Raw genomic sequence first — 15,679 nt, forward strand, 5'->3', positions numbered from 1 at the left:
AAAAAAGACGTGGAAAAAAATGTGTTGGGGAAGACAGGGAGGATCTGCTTTCAAAAATATGTGTTTCTGTGCAGGGTTTAAGCAAAATCGTTGCAAGCTGGAAAACTACAAAGTGAGGTGAACTTGGTATAGAAGAGGACCCAACAGATTGTCTCACTACCATTATTGGTGCAGAGCCTCACTTTCAACAACAGGCTTTGCTCAAGAGTGGAGTCAGGGACTAAATGTGGAGAAGGAGCTACCCAAAAAATCACTCTGACAGACAGTTTTTGTGGGCAAACTGAGCACATGAGCCAAGAACTGATGGGGCCACAGACAGTTCCATTCTTGCTCTAAAAAGCAGCTTATCTTGGAAGTCAGGGGACCTGAACACAAAGGCATGAAAATAACTTCACGAGGTATCACCACTTTCTTCCTTCACTCCCAGCTCTAGCTCTCTTAGCCCAGCTGTCAGAAATGGCCTTGCCCACCTGATTTTCCATCTTCTATTGTCAATCAGCTTCTTGCTTTGCTTATGTCTGTGTGTATCATTCCTTATATCTGCTTTCACAGGTGGAGAGTTGCTATCTCATTATGAGAAATGTTTGCTTACCTTCCTTTCTATATTTGTTTGACTTCTCCCTTGATCTTTCTTCAAGGAAATTGGCTAATGGCAATTATGCTAATAGATTTTATTACTATAATATTTGTTGGTATTACCGCAATGCATCAGGCTGACATTTTTTGAAAGAGACTGTTAAGCAAAGACTTCAGTCTCACTGACAGTTAAGTAAAGCCTAAGTAGGCACTAATTAAATTGTTTTCCCAAGATTTTTAAATATTCTGCCACGGGGATGTTTTGCAGTTGTGAACAGAGGGGGAAGGTATGTAAATGCCCGCAGAGGGCAGCCTGGACTCCTTCCCATCCTCCATTACTGGTGCTGCTTCAAGTGGGATCTGCCTGGGTGGCTGCCTCACAGGCTGAAGTATCTGGGGCTATTTATCATTGAGAAGACATGAGAAGCAATGGGGGACAAATTTCTCCTCCCCACATCCTTTTTTTCTTCTTTTTTAAATAGGAAGTTCTGTTTAAAATGCTTTCTAATTTGCACTGCAGGAAAATCATGTCTCTGTGGGGAAGTCTACTTGTGTAGAGAAAGAAGCCTCAAGAGGCTATTCCAAGGTAAACATATACCAAGGGTGGATGCTTTCATAGTTCTGTTGCCTTGGGAAATATCTGTGCTATAAAATCCTCTCTGAAGATGTGCTGAAAGGAACACGTTACAGGAGGAATACATACTCTATACTAAGAGTTTTATCTCTTCCATGTTAAAGTTTTGACCACTCACGGAAGTATGTGAGGTGTTAAATCAACTGAACTGTTAAAGAAGTGCACAACATCTCAGTCACACAAAACTGAAAATAGAGTGATTTTTTTAAAAGGTAAAAATAAATATGAGGAATGCTTCATTTGCCATTTGGTACACAGTGGTCAGACCTTTTTCTCAATGCATATAAGCTCAATCTCTAAGCAACCCTTACAAATATTATTCAACATAAAACTCTTTTGGGGAAAAAGAAAAGAAAAGTAATACAGCCTTCATATGCTCATGGAGTATTACAGAAAACAAAAACAAACAAACAAACAAAAAACAAACAGAAAAAGCCCAAAAATACAAAACCAACCAAAAATGTAATCCCTCTCCATCAGATTGCATTCTTATGTGAAATACCTTTGGAGGCAATTCCTGCATGTCAGAAGGTACAAATGGGACAGGCAAATTTAATGTTACAAATAACACTAGTGCTTATTAGTGCATTTCATTCTTTTTTTTCCCTGGTCTGGTTAAGTGGATCCACAGTCCTGTTGCAGTTCTGCCCATTACCTTGTTATAACTAAAACATTGCATTTCTTTAGGATTTATTTCTAAAGTCCTAGTATCGTTTTCCTAATGGAGTAAATAGAAAAGGTTTCTCTTGTAGTTGGAAGTTCCCATGATTTCTAAGTTGAATAACGCTCTTCATATTAAATAAAAATGCTCGAGAGCCCCTAAGCTTACTACACTCACCATGGTAGCTTAATGGAGTTCAGCTGAGTTTTTTTACTCCCACTGCACAAGCACAGTGTTTCAGGATATATGTATCTTATAGGTCAGCAATGTGTGAAAGAGAATGTTAACCCTAAGTTTTCAAGCAAACAGAGAGGATCTTCTTCCCTCCCCTTTGCCTCCTGCCAAAAGCCATACATGAATGATCATTTTCTGAGGAGCAGTTAATCTTCCAAAGAATGGGCTCAGAAACAGCCTACTGATCTCTCCAGCTGGTTTGTTTTATGGTATCCCAGCAGCTGCATATAGGATCAGATATGGAGAAAGAAAATATCATGCTAGGATACAAATGCTAGCTCTCTCTGAGGAGCAGTTAGTGATACAGAATTTAGGAAGGTCGTCTCTGCTTGAGTTGTCTTCACTGGTGACTTTGTTGCTCCATTTCATCATACGCCTGCCTGTCTGAATCACTCTGCAATGTTTTCCTTCTTTTCTTTCTGAAACGCGAATACACACCAAGCATTTTTTAAAGATACAACTGCTCCAAGGCAGCCAAATTGGCTACAAGCCTGGGTATTATAGGGAGGAATTCAGGTCTGGAAATCTGACAGCATTGATGTTCTTTAGGTCCCTGGTGTCTTTCAAAAGGTTGTTCGATGTCAGTGCTCAGCTGAAACAGCCTTTTCCAGCAGGGAAGCCCGTCTGCAGAAATATCAAAACCAACTTGTTCCAACTGCAGCTCTCAGTAAGCTTTTAGAGTTATTCAGCAATCCCTCTCCTCTGCAACCCCCTGCTCCCCACCCCCCCCCCCCAAAAAAAAAAAACAGGAAAAAACCACAACCAATCAACAATAAGCAAATGAAAAAAGCCCCACAAAAAAACAACAAAGCAACTGAAAAGCATCACCATACCATATAGAATCTCCCTATTCTTTTTCAAAAGCACATTCAAGATACATTGCTGGAAGACATTATCCCAAATCACTGTGTTTTAGAAGAATGCAAGAGGATTATCACATGGGAAACACCTCAGACTGAACCAATTCTATACTTCTTTCCCTCTCTACATCGGAAAATAAAGGACTAGCCAAGGGATTCCACTTCAATACAGTTGTTTCCTTTGCTAGTTAAGGAGTTGTTTCAAAACAAAATGTAGCCCAAATCCTCATCCTCTTTTCAGGTAGGAAGGGGCCTGGAATACTGTGCTGTATTGGATGCAGTGGAAACTTCTTCCTACTGACATTAGATCTCCTGGCCCTACTGCGTGGGCTGAAGTGATCAGGTTGCCGTATGACATGAGCACCTCCAGCAGAGGCAGGCCAGCACTGACAAAATCACATTTCTCACCTGATACAAACATTGGAAAAAAAATCTTTTGTCTTGTTTTTTGACAGTGCAGAGAAGTCTTTTAAAATAGTTTGTCAATACATGTGATCAATAAATAAATTCACTGTGCTTTCTTTCCTACAGTGTTGCAGAACTACTACTTGACCCATGTTTGCATTTGCAGTGGTAATAGCATTGCTGCCTATATTTGTAATGAGCTGATATTCAGCAGCCCTGATTTCACTTTTACAGAAAAAATGCAGGGATCAGGTAAGAAACTTCTTCCTGCCCAGGACTGCACTGTCTGTGAGACGAAACGGAGGGAAGCTCTTCTTTCCTCAAAGCATTAAGTCATGGGCTGCAACTGGGAACACGAAATCGGGTTAGCATGAAGGCCAGCCCACCGCATCCTTCTTACACAATATCATTTAGCACGGCTACTCAGGCTGGACCTTGTTCTCAAGTCCAAGATGAAGCTGGCCCCTGACATAGAGGAACGCATCCTATATGCACTGTGTACTCCTCACCCTGATGTACATTGTGTTTCCTTCAGCAGGGCTTGCTGGTATCCCATCTGCCCAGTTGCTTTCTCTGCTGTAGTTTCATTTGTAGCAGAAAATACCATAAGGATGTCTGTACAATGATGGACTGCTACAGCCTGCTGCTCCTGGAACCCCTGCAGGCCTGTAGACCCTGAGACCATGCTGCTCTGCTTCCTCCTTGCTCCCTATGTGGAGACAGGAACATGATGATGCCTGTGATCACTGCCTTCCTGCTCCCGAGGGTTTGTCTCTGCCTCAGCACATGTTGATCCCTGAGCAGTCCCACGGGGAGCACAGTGCTGGTGTCAGTGGTAGCTGTGATGTGGTTCCTCCATGCCCTTCAGGGGACACACAGCAGGCAGACATTCTCCAGCCCCACATACTGGCTGCAGTGACCTAAGCCCTATCTGCGTGCATTTCGGTGGCAATAAAGCCATCTGCAATTTTATCCTATAATCCAAACACACCACAGAACTGTTCCTTCGTCAAATGGACACAAGGGTTCCTACCCATGCCCTTATCAGTTCACAGCGTGTGTCTTAGTGATTGGCCATTTATGGGAAAATATGTGCTTTTGAGAGTACGAGCTTTTGCTGTGGTAGCACTCTGCCCACGCAGAAAGGGCTGTCCCTCTTGCCAACTTTCAGCCTTGGCCCTGCAAACGTGATTTAGCTTTTGGAAAGGAAGAGGCGACCAGCACATCCTGTGAGTTTTTGGAGAGGAATGCACAGCAGCTTGTGAAAATGATTTGCTGTGTGTGTTGAACAGAAAGAATGTCAGGCAGGCGCAGCTCTGAGGACTCCCTGTGGGATCAACCTGTTCCTTCTTCGCAGTCACTGCTGCAGTTTTGAGCAACCACCATCAAATATTAATGACTGTGGGGAGAACACTGTTCAGGGGAAAAAAAAGGAAAAAAAAAACAACAACCAAAACCCACCCTTGAATTACCAATCTTTTCCTTCTACTCTTTGCCACCTTCTAGGATGAGATCCTTCTGAGATTCTGATTGACTTCCTTCCTTCCTGTTAAGTCAGAGAGATGATAACTGAGAGGAGTAGCTGAGAAAGAGATTGGGGCAAAGATGTGCCTACAGGGGATATCTCAGCATTGCTGTAAGCCTTCACGTTTAGTGTGGCTTCTTTTGATTCACAAACTTGGATTATTTGGTATGCTGGGATTAGTAAGTGACAAAATTCATCATTCTGTTGCAATTCATTAATATTCCTGTTGCTTGCCTTAGTGAATGCCACAGGGCCTGAGCTGATATTCTGTAAGCTCTTCAGAGGCAAATTCAATTCTAGGCAACAGAAAAGTGCATTTGGTGTAACTTTGGGAATTAAACTGGAGTTAAACCTGTACAAATCCAGGAGAATTCAGGTTATGATTTTCTTCTTAGTACAAACCAGGATCAACTGCAGTGCAGCTGATGGAACTATTTATATCAGCTTTATAGCTTATACAAATGAAGCTTTGGTGATTAAATATGTGTATACTGATGTACTGCTTAGGGACTCTAGTTTGTAATATTTTTGTAACAGAAAGTTGCAAAAATCAGATTAATTCAACGTGGCTAGCACAGAATTATTCTGATAAAAAACACCAATGGTGAAAACCATTATGAAGATCCTTAAGCAACGTCCTTGGCACTTGCAGCACATCTGGAATCTGCTGGACCTGGACCATTTAACCTGTGACAAGAGGGGAATAAGTGGGAATTAGAATGGAAGGATTTATACACTCCTGATAGACCATCAGGAACACCTTCATTCTTGTTGAAAATGGATTAATTTTGAGAAGTGCAACAAAACTCAGATTGCCTATCCCTGCACCAGTTTTCACCCCAAATAAGAGAAATAGAAAGAGGGGCTTGTCCCCCATCTGGCATCCAGTGCCATAAACTGCACAGGACAGAGTTGGGTTATAAGTTAGTCAGCTTGTGTGCTCTGAACGTACTCACAGTTCAGCTGTGTGCCGTGTGACAAACAGCAATGACAGGCTGACTGGGACAGCAGAACACACATCTTCTATCGGGAGCATATGTGAGTTTGTGTGAAACACACGATGTGTGTTTGCACTCTGCAGCATTTTGAATGGGGGTGTTTACAGATGGTTTTGGCCCACTGAGAATTTCTTTGGCATGAGGAGGTCCTGTGAATGTGAACCAAGCCAAGCACACCTCTGAAGTCATTCTTGCCATGAGATCACCAGCTAGCCATAACGTTCAGGATCTTTGAAGACTCCCCTTGTGTTTTTTTAACATTTTTCCTACCATTAGGTCTGATCCAGAGGAATTAGAATCCACCAAGGGAACAAAGAGAAACCTTCTACAAACCAGAGAAACCAGTCATAACAGCGAGGCATTGAGATCACACACAGGGTCTGGAACAACACTGTGTTGCTCTGGTCTGATTTTTCTGAAGGAAAGTATAGTGTAAGTCAGTGTAAATATCAGATTACCATGATCCTCTGGAATTTTGAGTACAGTCTTCCACTAGGGCACTATCCATATATTTTGCTTTCTGCAGATTATTTATCAGCAATCTTGACTTTGTTTGGCTTCTTTTTTTTCTTTTTCTTTCTCTCTCTTTTTTTTTTTTCTTCAAAGAAGTTAATTGTGTTTATCAGTCTACTTAGCACAGGCCAATTGTGGTTCAGGACCCTGGCCTAGAGGTGGGTCCAATCATAAACATCAGATGTTGGCACTGCAGGGTGCTGGGGTCAGCTGCATCTCGGTCCAAGTCAAGTATGAAAGCCAGTCTCCAACACAATCCATTTTCTTCGGCATCAGATGAAGCAGAGCCTTGAAATGTGAAGTGCCAAATAGTAGAATTGATATATGTGAAGAACTCGGTAAGAATGTGGTTCAAAAAAGATTGAATCACAAATCATTAGAAGCCCTTCTGGAGGGGCTTTTCCCTAATGATCCTGAAACCTACAGTGATTCAAAAGTCTCCCTGCTCTCCCAAAGGAGTTTTGAAAAGATAAAGTGTTTATGTATTTGTGGGGATAGACAAATCTTGCTGACCTTTGGCACCTGCAGCCCATAATAAAATAATTTTTCCACTTCAGAGGATTTGGGATAATAGTGAGTGTTAAGACGGTGTAGTCCATGCAATTGCAAAAGGCTGTCTGAGCATCTGGAATGGAATGTCCCCCTTGGCTCCACCGTGCAGGCACTGTGTCCATCTCTGTGCCACACACAGACGCTGTGCTTCTCATCTCTTCTCTGGGAGCCTCTCACACGCACTCTCTGCTCCGAGTTCCTTTCATGCAGACTCTTTCACAGCTATATACAGCGTCTTTTGTCTTGTTCCCACTCTCTGGCCACCATCCACCCACCCACTCTCTCCAGTACTTCCTTTGCCTCTGGTTTTCATGCAGACACCTCCCCTCTGTACCCTGTCTCACACAACAACCCGTTTTCCCCAACACACAGACACCCTCCTTCTCCTGAGCATATGCAGAGCAGAGGCATTTCCTTTTATTGTGCGAACAGCCTCTGCAACCACACCCATCTCTCGTTTATTCATTGCAGTAACACATTTGGAGTGGAAGTAGCCCTGCTGAGAGCTGCCACACAGTCAGTGCAGGAGAGCCAACTCTTCACCCCACACTGCCATTATTCGTAGACTACTGCTTCCTGCCCAGAGAACAAAGCACGCGCAAGCTTAGGAGGTGCGATGAGATGTCCTATGGTGCTCGAGGTCTGCGAAAGCATCTCTTTTCTTTACCAGGACAAATCTGGCAGCTTCAGCAATGACTTTTCCAGCACTCTTTCCTGTGACATCTACCTTACCTGCAAAATGCATAGAGGGGAACTGAAAAACATGGGAGTGTCTGTGTGAGTGATAAAGTTCTTGATCTCCGTGTAAAGAGCTGGAGAGGTCCAGTGGTGGAGAAACAATCTGTGTCTAGCAGCTCATGTTACCTGGATCGCTACCAGTTTACATTACGCAGTTCAAAGAAACTGTGAAAACACAGGCAAAGGGCATGAAGACAGCCACCCCCTCTGGAGATCAGTGTCTTGCTGCTTTATCCTCATCCAGGGCCATACTCATTCAAGCTTGCTATAGAAATACCAGAGAAAAGCATAAGAGAAAAGCTGCAGAAACTGAAAGACTCACAAGCTTCTTTCCCTCGTTTGACTTGGTACATATTGCAAGGCATTTACTGCCAGATGAGATAAATAAAGATGCAGACCTTCATCTTCCTTAATTCCTTCATCTTCCCCTCATTGTTTACAGCCCTTCCTGAATTTGGAGACAGTAGCAGCAGAAGAAAAGGCGTGGAATGGAACCAGCCTGAGTCTTTGACATACTGCAACTGCCTGAGGGTGATGAGGACAACAGACATATGGCAAACTTAATTGCTGCCTGCAGCTGGTTTTAGAGAGAAACTCTGCATCCATATCACTTCCAGAACATTAACATCTCTTTGAGTTGCCTGCAGCCAGTATGGAAAGAGGCTGGTGATGCTGGGGAGAAGGACAAGCAGAAGGTTGTTAACTTTGAGAGATGCTTGATGCTGTTCTCTGGAGGTGCCTGACAACCCCAGGACTTGGGGTTTAATTGTCAGGACAATTGTCAGGACTTGGCTGTTTAATTGGGAGCTTAATTACTTTTGGGTTACATAGTTAAAAAAAAAAAATGTTAGCAATAATTTTTCCCACACAGAGAGATGAAAGGATAACATTCCTCCAGGCAAATATGGTGAATCTGATGAAAATTTGTGGGAAATTTTCAAGTATTCAGATGTAAAACCTACTGATGCCTAGACCTTGTTTTCAATTAGAGCTTGCCAGATTCGGACCACAGCACTTCCCTTTGTGCTCCATTATTTAAGGGGTGAATATATATAATCCTGAACAAGAAAAGTTGCTTTTGCAGCATTTCCAGTCACAGTAAGAGTAGAAAACCATCAAGAATTCACAGCAAATCCTTTGGGTCACATTTGCTTTTCTGTCCAATTCTTCACATTCATATCTTTCTGAAAATCTGGAGTTGGCCACTGGAGAAACTCCATCCTCAGAAAAAGCCCTGCCTGGTCCTGGGTTCAGTTTCAGCCCTCAAAAGTTGAATCTCAAGGCTCTTTTCCTAGCAATATCCCCAGCATGATCCTACCTGTATGGTTGCACTTAAGTCTTCAGACACCTGAGCAGAAGTCAGCTGCAAAGGAGAGTAGATTAATTTCCATACCTGCAACTTTTTATAGGAGAGACTATCCTGCTACACTTATCATCACAGCGTGGTCATACCTCTCAGGTTTTTTTCCTGGCAGCCAGCTCTTCTGCACCTTGAGACCTCCATAAAATTATGGATCTATCCAGTCTGGGAAGTCTTAAACACATTGGAGGCCCTTTAGAACTGCTGTCTGGGAAGCAAAGCCTGCATGGAGCAGTGAAGGTGCTCATGAAGCAGAAGAAAGCCAGTGCTGCTCTTCTGACACATCGTCTCCATATCAGAAGTGTGTAAAAGTAACTTAGGAAATTAAGTTGTCTTATTTTGTTTCCTGAACATCAACTGCCTCTTTACAAAAACTGAAATGCTTTGTAGAAATGCACATTTTTTGACAAAAAGGTGTTCTCAGGCCAAGGAAGAAACACTTCAAGTGGGAACAGCAATGAAATCCAACTTGGTAAAGAAAAAGATAGTTTGTATGTTTACTGGTAAAATAAACACAGACAATAAAAAAAAATAAAGAAAAGAAAAAGTGAAATTACATGCTAGAAAAGTAATTCAAAGCGATTGATAGAGTTGGGAAGGTAGAAGAAAAACTTGCCAAAGGACACAGAGAAGACAATAATTTTGTGCCACTGTGTTGAGTGAATGCCCTTCTCTGAAGAGCTACAGTTGCATCTAGATGGGATGTGTGACCATGAACAGTGCTAATCTGGACCCAGGGAACATTTTTGGCCAGAGATCCCAAGTTTGTAGCTGCTCTGTGGCTCAGGAGTTGGTATGAACTGGGGGAAAATTTCACTTCCAAATTTCAAGGTTTAATGTCAGGCACTCCTAGACTTTTAGAATTAAAATCGTAGAATTAAAAAGTGGAAGAAATATCTGCATATCTATACAGAGGGCTAATCTGTCCATGGATTTGATTAATGAGGAATATGGAAATATGAGTCAGAGTCATTGCTTTAGAATAGTTCAGTGCATGATCAGTAAAATATGCAACAAATCCATTCACTAGCTGGGAAAAGTTGCTCCAGTCTAGTTTGGAAAAATAATCATGGCTGGGAATAAATACTTCCTCCTCTTGATTGATAGAGTCAGGTTTTCCTGAGATGAGTGTGAATCCTACAAATTCTGTAGGATTTCAGGGGGCTGCAGAAAGTGCATGAATGTGAGAGGTATGTGGTGACTGGCAGTGGCTGTTTTTGTTGTTTTTTTTTTCCTAGCTCAGAACTGGGCTGGGTTTCCTGGCCCTCCTGTTCTGAACAGTCAGAAATTTATTTCCAAATTTTGTCACTGGTTCCACTTGGAAACCTGCTGGCATGGTGGTCTACAAACAGCCAGTTCACAGCTGTGCAGCAGTATCTTCCAGTAGAAGTAAGTGATGTCTGAGATAAAAATCATATCTTGCGTCTCTTAACCCTGTGAATTCAACAATTCAGCCACCTCGACTTCTGGAGGGCTAGTGAGCTGGGAGGCTTAAAATGATGTTTTGTATGTCTGATATGTGACAATATTCTAGTGGAAGATAGCACTTCTGATGTCAAAAGCATGAGTACAGCAAGCCAGAATGAAGTCAATCATCTGAGTGATGTGTGCGACACAGCCCTTCAATTCATCCAGGTCACAAAAGGACTTTGCAAATCCTAGGACAGTAATGTCAGCACCCTGGGCAACAGCTTCCTGGTGCAGACCTTGATTCCACAGCCAGTGCCTTGAATTCCCCCCATCCCTGGGCAGATCTTCCTCCTGGAGTTGAGCTGGTTATGCAGTCCCTGCACACTCAGCAAATCTGTTTCCTCAGCTCACCACATCTCGCAGGTGGACAACAGAGGTCCTGAACAGGTTTTTTTCACACCTGCTGGAGGAATTACTGAATCAGCACTCCAAAGACTGGCCGGGATCAAACTGGGTGGCCCGAGTGCTCTGGTAATGTGCATTTTTTGGGCAGTTTAAATCTTAACATAAATCAGCATTTCTAAGAATTTCTAACCATGTATGTTATTTTTTGAGATCACAAGGAAATAACGTGAAAAAGGAAGCAGAAATGCTTAAAGGCAAAGAGGGAAAATACCTTGATCCTGTGCCAGCTTAATATGACTAATGGATTCTCCTAGAATGGCATTCCAAGAACCACTCTGATACAGGAGAGGTGGTGACAGATTCTTGCGGGAACAAAACCAAAGCCGTTGGTTATCAAAACACGGCTTGCCATCAGTCACAGGCACCATGCCTAGCACCAAGGCCACAAACACCATTTTCCACCAGGCATGGCAGAGGGAGGCAAGAGCTGCACCCATTCAGCGGGCAGTTGAGGCCCAGAGCTGCTGCCAGGCAGAGGAGCTGTGGGGCGGCCGGGCAGCACTCCGGCCCTGTGGCTCTCCTTGGGAACAGGCACACAGGCTGCACACTCCCCAGACCACAAGCAGCTGCCACTAATCCAGGAGTCCTGTGCTGCCTGAAAGAGATGATTTAATGTCTGGCTGGAGGAGTGAGGAGATTGCATGAAAGCGTGGACAGCAGAGAAGCTTTCAGCTTTCTATCCTTTAAAGGGTGAAAACGTAAGGGAAGGTGTCAGAAGACAATTTGTTTTGGCAGAGAGAGGGGAAAAAAGCCCTGAGACATGGCTAGGAGCCAGAATAATTCTGCCAGCTCCAGCCAGGACCAGGCTGTGGGTGAGGAACAGGGAAGCATTGGTGTGCATGTCCTCATTCCAGCAGCCTGGCTGTGGGGCAGGAGAGCTGCAGGTGGTGCTGGGGCACAGCAGGAGGAGTGCAGCACAGCCAGTGGTGCCTGTGGAAGCACTGGCCCATGTCCTTCCATTGGGTGGCGTAGGGAATTCCTTCCTCTTGCTTCATGATGTGCGTGTGGTGGGGGATGAGGGAAAAAAGACACCATTCAGCTAAATAGCTTTGTTGGGATTAATGCTTATCTTCCTGGCTTTTACTGCTCAGCTGTACAAAGGAGCACTCAGAGGGATGGGTGAGGGGAAATGACATTCCTCCATGTGGGGAAGCATACAGACCTCTTTGGATGGAAGTTCTTACTAAGTCCTCATTCGCAGTTTTTTAGTCCCTCTCCCCAACTCTGGCATCTGGCTCAGAATTTTCACATTCTGGAGAGGCCTGAAAAGGCACCAGTGCCATACAGAAGGCTTCTCTCAGAGGCTTCCTAGTCTCGGTGAGCAATGGTTGCCACACTGGAGGAGATGGTCAAGATTTCCATCTACAGTGGAAGTGGAACGCTCATCTGTCCCAGCTCCTTAATCGGTAAAAAGGAATTACAGTGTTCAAAATCCATTCCATGCCAACGCTCATTCCACCCTCTAGCAAAAATTCCATCTCTGTTCACTGACAGATCTGTCTTTAGCTGATTTTATTGTGGTGGGGTAATGAGAGGAGAACAGGAAATAGGATATATCTTAACTTAGACGAGATAAAAATCCTGCTCTCATCTTAGAAGCTAGAGAACGCATCTCCCAGCGTGTAGTTCTTGTTTTTTGGGTTCAACATATGAACATTGTTACTCACAATTATTGCAAATAATTACTTAGTGACACTGGAATTCCCTGGCACGGTATCACATCCATTTTAATACTCCTTCTCCTGCTCTGCACTAAACTGGTTATACTGAGGAGGCCACTCAGGTGTGAGCTGATTTCCATCCTCAGAATGTTTTGCCTGCTGTCTTCAGAAACTGATTGCTGTTTTGAGAAAATGGACTGTATGCAGGAGAATTAGTCACAATGCTTTCAATTGGGTGGAGGAATTCTATAAAGCTATCTAATTGCTAGAGCACCACTGGTGATTGGATTAGCCAAGGTGTGATCAAAGCATTTCCCTCAACTCATCTTGCCCTGCAAAGCTGCTTGTAGGTGTGCTAAAAATCCCTTATGGGAAAATAGTAGATGTTTAGAAACAATCCTGTTCTCCTCCCAACAACCTGCTAATCTGCCTGTGACCTCACTTGCTCTCCGAAAGAACACAGGAGAGCTCCCAAAATTTAATGTCTCTCTCTAACACCATTGTCCTGCACACTTCCGAAGGTGGAGTTGCTTGAGAGCTATCCAGGAAGCCAAAAATCTCTGGAAGATTTCTGCAAAGATGCTCAACTTTCATGACAACATAAGAGATTGGCAGCAGCATTTTATGAATAATGAGAACCATTGTACTTTTGAGGAAATTAAAATGCATCTCTGAACAAGTCTTGGCACATCATGAGGAAGAGAATATGCTTATCAGTCAGGTCAGAGCCTCAGAGTGATGAGCAACATAACCAAGTTCGTGAAAAGTGCCCATGTGTGACACCTTTCCTCATCATATCACCATCTGCATAGAAATAGCAGCTCTTCTGCTCTCCAGATTCCCAGAAATTGTATGGGACCGATGAAATGTTCTAAGGGCTGATGAAACGTTGTTGGAAGACAGGAAAAAGCAAATTGACAGGTAGTTCATGCACACATGATCTCATTTTCCCTTGTGGAGCTGTATCTTCCTTTGTTACTTGTGAAAGACTGCAGCTATTCATGAAAAAGCTTGTGAATAAGCCAGAATCTGAAAATTACAAAGAGCTAAGGCATTCCATGGATATCAAAGTCTCATCATAGGCAATTAACTCATCATAGGCTGAAAGAGGATGATGATTAGACTGGTCTGATTTTGTTGTACTCCCTGAGCAAATCAGAGTTGACAAAATGCTTCAACAATTTGCATAAAAACTTGAGAGAAGATGGAATAGAGCTCTGTGGCCATTGCAGAACAATTAAAAGCCTTTTGCATTATTTTTGTCCATTTATGTGTCTTCCCTTCATGCTAGGCATGTGTATGTATGCCAACACAAGCATTCTCCTCTCTAAGGCCACTCTTTTCGATCCTGAAAAACACTGCAGGCTGCAGTAATATTTTTAACCTTTTTTCTCAGTGTTTTCAGAAGTTGTAATTGGTTTGTACAGTAAATTGCAGCATCTTCTAAGAATATACTGCAATGATTTATCTAGGATAAGGTTGAAGGGCCCCAGAGATAGACTTAAAATCACTTACAGTCATAAGAAACGCACAGGTAAAATAAAATGATTTTGCTATTTACCTTGGGAGCTTATATCTCACTGAGTCACTGACAGTTCAGTGATCAGCTCAGTGTCCCCTTTGCACAGCTTTCACAGTCCTCCCAGCTGAAGTCTTCCAAGATACTGATTATGCTCCCTTGAATCGTGCAAATGAAGGACTGCATCAGAGTTGAAGCTGCAGTCAAAAGTCTTCCAGAGAAAGTAAAATTTCACTTGAAATGCTTATCTCAGCAAAGAATTACAGGGGCTGTGCTTTCCAAACCAACACACCACCTTTGTTTCTTAGCTTCTTTACAAACGCAGTTTAAGGATTTGTTCCACATCCCCCACGAGCATCTCTCTTGGTCACAGCAGAGCAGTGCAGCCGCTTTCCTCCAGGAGCATGTGCTTGGCTTAGAGGCAAGAAGAAGAGGAGCAACGGAGAACAGATGACAGAGAAAGCAACAGGATGGGTGCGAACATCCATTGCTGCCAAAGAACTGCCAGGGCTTCAGGTGGTTTTGTGAGGAATTGTCTGAAAGTGGTTTCAGAAGTTGAAATGTACTGACGTTTGTACTCCCTTCTCGTGGGCTAGTTTAATCCACCAGGGACTCATAGAAGGGGCAAAAGTAAGATGAGATCCGATCTTCTCAAAGAATTAAGAAATCAAAGGTCCTCCTGAGCTTTATTCAATGTTTTACTGATATCTTTCTCTACCACATCCCTCATCAGAAATGCTGTTCTCAAGGCCTTGACTACAAACTTCACAGGCAGATGTGTCCCTACTCAGTGCAGGACACAACTTTGGCAGTTTTGCAGGATGACATTTCTGCAAACTGTTTGCTGACACTCCCTATTCTGTGAAATGGTAGTTCAGAGGCATTGTGTAGCATCTGCTCTCTGAATGCAGTACTCACTGCAGGCAAATTCCGACCCAGACCCAGAGGTACAGATGCATCCCTCCAGTCATGACTGGACCTACAATGTTTGATCAAGAATTCATGTCCCAAGTCTTCTAAAATGTTTATTTTTTTTGTGTGTGTTCTTTTTCCTTCTTCTCTCCAGTAGTGCCATGCACTTCCTAGGGCAGAAATTAGTAGGAGAAAAAAGAAAGAATGATGGAGATGGGTGAACAGAAACATCTGTCAGCCAAATGGTGTCTCAAGACTGAAGCTCTGATTTTCAGTCTGTGAAAGACACTTCTTGTCTTCTGCCAGCGGGGGAATCTGGATGGGTGCCCAGGAGTTAAACAAGAGCTGAGTAGAGAAAGCATCAACAGAGCTGTAATACAGGAAAAGGTGGAATTCTTGTGGAATCTTCACTCTTTCCTGCTGGTTTCCTGCTTACTACATATGAATCACAGAGAAAACTTTTGTATTGGAAACTGAAGCAGAGCAGCCATTCTGGCCAGATTGAGAAAAATAGGCTGTGGATAACCCACTGCCACTAACCTGTCTTTAACCCTCTTTGTGGCGTACAACTCAGCCAACAGCTGCTCTGATTTCCAGCAGTGTGGTCGAAGTGCTCTCTCTTTTATTTCTCTCATTCTTATAGTGTCAGCCATCCA

The sequence above is a fragment of the Meleagris gallopavo genome, chromosome 9 (assembly GCF_000146605.3).
Source record: "Meleagris gallopavo isolate NT-WF06-2002-E0010 breed Aviagen turkey brand Nicholas breeding stock chromosome 9, Turkey_5.1, whole genome shotgun sequence".
Lineage (NCBI taxonomy): Eukaryota > Metazoa > Chordata > Aves > Galliformes > Phasianidae > Meleagris > Meleagris gallopavo.